At 41.2% G+C, this 7,224-nt stretch overlaps 1 non-coding gene across 1 annotated transcript; it reads left to right on the top strand.

The window, feature by feature from the left end:
• The first annotated feature begins 510 nt into the window (after positions 1–510).
• Positions 511–615, top strand: LOC117721139 (U6 spliceosomal RNA). Its single transcript, XR_004608401.1, has one exon. It is a non-coding gene; the product is annotated as a U6 spliceosomal RNA (small nuclear RNA).
• The last annotated feature ends 6,609 nt before the right edge of the window (positions 616–7,224 follow it).

Here is a 7,224-nt window from a genome sequence, read left to right as displayed (position 1 = left end):
TTAACTTTTTAATCCACCTCTGCAGCTCACTCCATCTTAGTCTCACCCCAAGACATTTGCCCACCTCCCCCTCGCTCTCCTCACAGGATCTGAGGGTTTGGCTTTGAGCTAACTTATTGAATCTCAAATCTCACCGTTGCTGCAGTTGGCAAAGATGGGGTTTGCTTTCTTGCTGTGTCTACCACAGCCTTTCTTTTCAGGAGCTGACACATTGAATGCAGTGTAGGGTCCTCCCTCAATGGCAGAGCATTTTTGGATGACAGATTTAAGAGGTGCATACCATCCAGTTGTGGCAAGGCCTCTCTTCAAAGCTTCTGTGTGGTCCAGCTCCCACAGGTGCATGCCCTGTGGTCTTAAAGTCACAACACGCATACTCCAGAGTGTAATTAGAGCTGACAGTCTCAGAATGGCTTAACAGCTCATTCAACTCAAGAGAGCCAATCTACTGACATAGCATAGGGAACTAAACATTCCAACCTCAGAGAGGCAATCATTTAAAAGCTTGAGCCCGCTCGCTTCGGCAGCACATATACTAAAATTGGAATGATACAGAGAAGATTAGCATGGCCCCTGCGCAAGGATGACATGCAAATTCGTGAAGCCTTCCATATTTTTAATCTTCCAAAAACCCCAAAAGAAGATAACTACACAAACATAATTCCACCTCCAATAACAAAAATAACAGGAAGCAACATTCATTTTTCCTTAATATCTCTTAACATCAATGGACTCAACTCTCCAATAAAAAGACATAGACTATCAGACTGGATACATAAACAGGACCCAGCATTTTGCTGCATACAGGAAACGCACCTCTGTGAAAAAGACAAGCACTACCTCAGAGTAAAAGGATGGAAAACAATCTTCCAAGCAAATGGTCCCAAAAAGCAAGCTGGAGTATTGATTCTAATATCAAATAAAACCGATTTTCAACCAAAAGTAATCAAAAAAGATAAGGAAGGACACTTCATATTCATCAAGGGAAAAATGTACCAAGAGGAACTCGAAATTCTGAACATCTATGCCACAAATGCAAGAGCACTCACATACATAAAAGAAACTTTACTAAAGCTTGAAGCATGCATTACACCTCACACAATAATAGTGGGAGATTTCAACACCCCACTCTCAGTAATAGACAGATCATGAAAACAAAAACTAAACCAAGACACAATGAAATTAACAGAAGTTATGAACCAATTGGACTTAACTGATATCTATAGAACATTTCACCCTAAAACAAAAGAATATACCTTTTTCTCAGCACCTCATGGTACCTTCTCCAAAATTGACCATACAATTGGTCACAAAACAGGCCTCAACAGATACAAAAAAATTGAAATAATCCCTTGTACCCTATCAGACCACCATGGACTAAGACTCATCTTTGACATGGACAAAAACAACGGAAAGCCCACATACACGTGGAAACTGAACAATGCTCTACTCAATGATGACTTGGTCAAGGAAGAAATAAAGAAAGAAATTAAAGACTTTTTAGAATTTAATGAAAATGGGGACACATCATACCAAAACTTGTGGGACTCCATGAAAGCAGTACTAAGAGGAAAACGCATAGCTCTAAGTGCCTACAAAAAGAAACTGGAAAGAGCATACCCTAACAACTTGACAGCACACCTGAAAGCGTTAGAACAAAAAGAAGCTAATATTCCCAAGAGGAGTAGACAGCAGGAAATAATCAAACTCAGAGCTGAAATCAACCAAGCAGAAACAGAAAGAACTATACAAAATATCAACAAAACCAGGAGCTGGTTCTTTGAGAAAATCAACAAGATAGATATACCCTTAGCCAGATTAACCAAAGGGCACAGAGACATTATTCAAATTAATAAAATCAGAACTGAAAAGGGAGCCATAACAACAGAAACTGAGGAAATAAGAAAAATCGTCAGATACTACTACAAAGGCCTATACTCAACAAAATTGGAAAATCTGGATGAAATGGACAATTTCCTAGACAGATACCAAGTATCAAAATTAAATCAGGAGCAGATAAACCATCTAAACAGTCCCATAACTCCTAAAGAAATAGAAGCAGTCATTAAAAGTCTCCCCACCAAAAAAAGTCCGGGACCAGATGGTTTTAGTGCAGAATTCTATCAGACCTTCCAGGAAGAACTAATACCAATTCTCTTCAAACTATTCCACAGAATAGAAACAGAAGGAACAATACCCAATTCGTTCTATGAAGCTACAATTACGCTCATACCTAAACCCCACAAAGACCCAACAAAGAAGGAGAACTACAGACCAATCTCTCTTATGAATATTGATGCAAAAATACTCAATAAAATTCTTGCAAACCGAATCCAAGAACACATCAAAACAATCATCCATCATGATAAAGTAGGCTTTATCCCAGGAATGCAGGGATGGTTCAATATTCAGAAATCCATCAATGTAATCCATACATAAATAAACTCAAAGAAAAAAAAAAACACATGATCATCTCACTAGATGCTGAGAAAGCTTTTGACAAAATTTAATACCCCTTCATGTTAGAAGTCTTGGAAAGATCAGGAATTCAAGACCCATACCTAAACATAGTAAAGCAATATACAGCAAGCCAGTAGCCAACATCAAACTAAATGGAGAGAAACTTGAAGCAATCTCACCAAGATCAGGAACTAGACAAGGCTGCCTGCTCTCACCCTACCTATTCAATATGGTACTGGAAGTCCTAGCCAGAGCTATTAGACAACAAAAGGAAGTCAAAGGGATACAAATAGGAAAAGAAGTCAAAATTTCACTATTTGCAGATGATATGATTGTATACTTAAGTGACCCTAAAACTTCCACCGGAGAACTCCTAAACCCGATAAACAACTTCAGCAAAGTGGCTGGATATAAAATCAATGCAAACAAATCATTAGCCTTCCTCTACTCAAAGGATAAACAGGTTGAAAAAGAATTTAGGAAAATGACACCCTTCACGATAGTCAGAAATAATATAAAGTATCTTGGAGTGAATCTAACCAAGCAAGTGAAAGATCTGTATGACAAGAACTTCAAGTCTCTGAAGAAAGAAATAGAAGAAGATCTTAGAAGATAGAAAGATCTCCCATGCTCCTGGATTGGCAGGATTAATTTAGTAAAAATGGCCATCTTGCCAAAAGCAACCTACAGGTTCAATGCAATCCCCATCACAATTCCAAATCAATTCTTCATAAAGATAGAAAGAGCAATTTGCAAATTCATTTGGAATAACAAAAAACCCAGGATAGCAAGAACCATTCTCAACAATAAAAAAACCTCTGGGGGGAATCACCATCCCTGACCTCAAACTGTACTACAGAGCAGTAGTGATAAAAACTGCATGCTATTGGTACAGAGACAGGCAGGAAAATCAATGGAATAGAATTGAAGATCCAGAAATGAACCCACACACCTATGGTCACTTGATCTTTGACAAAGGAGCTAAAACCATCCAGTGGAAAAAGGACAGCAGTTTCAACAAATGGTGCTGGCTCAACTGGAGGTCAGCATGTAGAAGAGTGCAAATTAATCCATTCTTATCTCCTTGTACAAAGCTCAAGTCTAAGTGGATAAAGGACCTTCACATAAAACCAGATACACTGAAACTAATAGAAGAGAAGGTGGGGAAGACCCTCGAATACTTAAGCACAGGGGAAAAGTTCCTGAACAGAACACCAATGGCTTATGCTCTAAGATCAAGAATTAACAAATGGGACCTCATAAAATTGCAAAGCTTCTGTAAAGCAAAGGACACTGTCAATAGGACAAAACGACAACCAACAGATTGGGAAAAGATCTTTACCATTCCTATATTTGATAGAGGGCTAATATCCAAGATATACAAAGAACCCAAGAAATTATACTCCAGACAACCAAATAACCGTATTAAAAATGGGGTACAGAGCTAAACAAAGAATTCTCAACTGAAGAAACTCGAATGGCCGAGAAGCACCTTAAGAAATGCTTTAAAATCCTTAGTCTAAATCCTTAGTCATCAGGGAAATGCAAATCAAACCAACCCTGAGATTCCACCTCAAGGCAGTCAGAATAGCTAAGATCAAAAACTCAGGTGATAGCAGATGCTGGCGAGGATGTGGAGAAAGAGGGACACTCCTCCATTGTTGGTGGGATTGCAAGCTGGTACAACCACTCTGGAAATCAGTATGGCGGTTCCTCAGAACATAGTATTGGACATAGCATTACCTGAGGACCCAGCTATACCACTCCTGGGCATATACCCAGAAGATGCTCCAACATATAACAAGGACATATGCTCCACTATGTTTATAGCAGCCTTATTTATAATAGCCAGAAGCTGGAAAGAACCCAGATGTCCTTCAACAGAGGAATGGATACAAAAAAGGTGGTACATTTACACAATGGAGTATTACTCAGCTATTAAAAATAATGAATTCATAAAATTCTTAGGCAAATGGATGGAACTAGAAAATATCATCCTGAGTGAGTTAACCCAATCACAAAAGAACACATATGGTATTTACTCACTGATAAGCGGATGTTAGCCCAAAAGCTTGGAATAGCCAAGACTCAACACACAGACCACATGAAGCTCATGAAGAAGAAAGACCAAGTGTGGATGCCTTAGTCCTACTTAGAAGGAGTAACAAAAATACTCAAGGGAGCAAATATGGAAACAAAGTGTGGGACAGAAACTAAAGGAGGAACCATCTGGAGACCATTCCACCTGGGTATCCATTCCATGTGCAGTCACCAAAGGTAGACGCTGATGTGGATGTCAGGAAGTACATGCTGACAAGAGCCTGATATAGCTGTCTCCTTAGAGGTCTGCCAAAGGCTGACATATTCAGAGGCCGATGCTCACAGCTAACCACTGATCTGATCAAGGGTTTCCCAATGGAGAAGTTAGAGAGAAGACTGAAGGAGCAGAAGGGGTTTGTGGCCCCATGAGGAGAGCAACAATACCAACCAACCAGAGCTCCCCAAGGTCTAAACCACCAGCCTGGGAGGACATAGTGGGGGACCCATGACTCCATCTGTACATGAAGGGGAGGATGGCCTTGTCTGGCATAGGTGGGAGAGGAGATTCTTGGTTCCATGAAGTAGTGTGTGTGTGTGGGGAGGGGGAAGATTCGAGGGTGGGGAGGTGGGAGTGGGGGGTAGGTGGGGGCACATCCTCATAGAAGCATGAGGAGGGGGGATGGGATAGGAGGTTCCTGGGTGGTGGGGGGAAGGGGGGCTAGGTGATAAATTTTGAAATGTAAATATAATATCCAATAAAAAAAAAAAGCTAGAGCCCAAACCATCTTTGGAGTTTGTTATAATTCCCTTATCTTTGAGCTAAATAACTTAATTAGCTAGAATCCAATAAGCTTATTTGGTATAGTAGAGACACAAAATAATCACTCATATGATTGCTTAGAGCCAGAATGGAAAGCCTAATTCTGCTCCCTTTGAACTACAATTAATCTGTTGTGAAATATGAGTGCATTTTTAATACATCAAAATACATTAGAGATGGGAAGATAAATAGTACAGTTGCAATTAGGTATGCCAGGGGGCGCTATGGGACCAGGTTCTAGTTGGCTTTTAAGGTTTGGTTCTGGACAAAATTTTGAATGGTGTTAGCTCAGATGTGTTATCACTTCTTGGACCTAATGCTCTTATCATTACTCTCCTTCTGGATCACATTAGAAAGAGAAGGTGGTATCCATAAAGCCCTTATTAATAGCGTAGACGTACCTGAGCAACAAGGGGCCACTTGAGGTTTCCTCTTCTTATCTTGAAAGACTTGAGAAGCATCGAAAATGCGTAAAGTGGAGACAGAAAATAACACGGAAGGATTTCACACCGTAAATGTTAGCAGCAGCAGCAGAGAATATGCCTAGGCCATGTGGGAAGCCTGATCATGAGACCATGAGGAAGGAAAGAGCCAGAGCCATGGTGGGATTGGCCAGCTCTAGGAAGATGCTGGCACTTTGTAGCCGGCCAAACAACTGGACAGATGTTCATTTGTTCATTTCCCTTTCTGTTTTGCCCTCTCCGTTTCCATTCTAGGGTCACCATCTCCTGCCCTCCTCATCTCTTAGCTTCCTGACAGATTTGTGTCTTCTCAAAGGAGGGCATGGGTCACAGAATGTCACAGAATAATAGAACAAAAAGGGGACTCCAAGGCATGTCTTCCAACCCACTTGGTGCGGGCGCCATGCCTGAAGGACACAGTGGCTTGCCTCACTCTGGAATGCTGTCCCAGAACCAAGGACTTCTCATTCTGCCTGTCTCAAGAAGGAGCTTTGGAGAGTGAGACAATGCTAAGAAAACTCCGCGCTATGTCAGAAGAGAAAAGACATAAATAGCTCACAAAAGAAAGACAACGGTGAAGGGAAGAAACTAAAGGAAAAAGAAAGGGAGAAGATAACAAGACAGGAGGGGGGAGAATACATGAGCTGTGGTGATTCCACCGTCCCATGAGCCTCTGCTACTGCTAACAAAGCCTCTTGGATTCTACTCATTCGCCCCAGAGAAATGGAAATTCGCCCACAGAAGACACAGACAATTATGTCCAGAAAAACTTTCTGCATAGTATTTATTAAGTTGAAAATACATCAAATACGTCTCAGAAGGAAAGGGGACAAATAAAGTAAAAGTTCTCAGTCCGGTGGAAGACTGATCAGCCATACACCAAATTTATGAACATGGAGGAACTTCACAGACATTGTGCTGAGTCAGGAAAAAATACAGATGTAAAAGTATACTGTAGACGGGGGACATGGCTCAATGCATAAAGAGCTTGCTGTGCAAGGAGGAGGACCTGAGTTCAGGTCTCCACAACTGCCAAGGCCAGATGTGGTGGATTCCTGTAAACCCAAGAGTTTGTGGCAGGATCCAGAGAGAGGCAATCCCAGCAGTGTGCTGGCCAGCCAACCCAGCCAAGATCCAGGTTAATTAACAGACCACATCTGAAGAGAGAGAGAGAGAGAGAGAGAAAGAGAGAGAGAGAGAGAGAGAGAGAGAGAGAGAGAGAGAGAGAGAGATCAAGCAATACAGGAAGACAAATATAACCAATCTGTTATATGAGGGTAGGGGTCAGAATAGTCAATCCCTGTGTAGATGACAGGAGGGGACTGTTGGGAGTGTACAGATTAAATATCGGGGAAGCATGAGGGGCTTTTCAGAGGGTGACGATGTTCAAGGACTTGATGAGAACCTGAGTCACAGCCATGGGTTTTTCTCTCAGAATTAGTTGGA

This window comes from Arvicanthis niloticus, chromosome 15 (genome assembly GCF_011762505.2).
Source record: "Arvicanthis niloticus isolate mArvNil1 chromosome 15, mArvNil1.pat.X, whole genome shotgun sequence".
NCBI lineage: Eukaryota > Metazoa > Chordata > Mammalia > Rodentia > Muridae > Arvicanthis > Arvicanthis niloticus.
The sequence above is the reverse complement of the archived record's forward strand: the minus strand, read 5'-3'. Positions and strand labels throughout refer to the sequence as shown.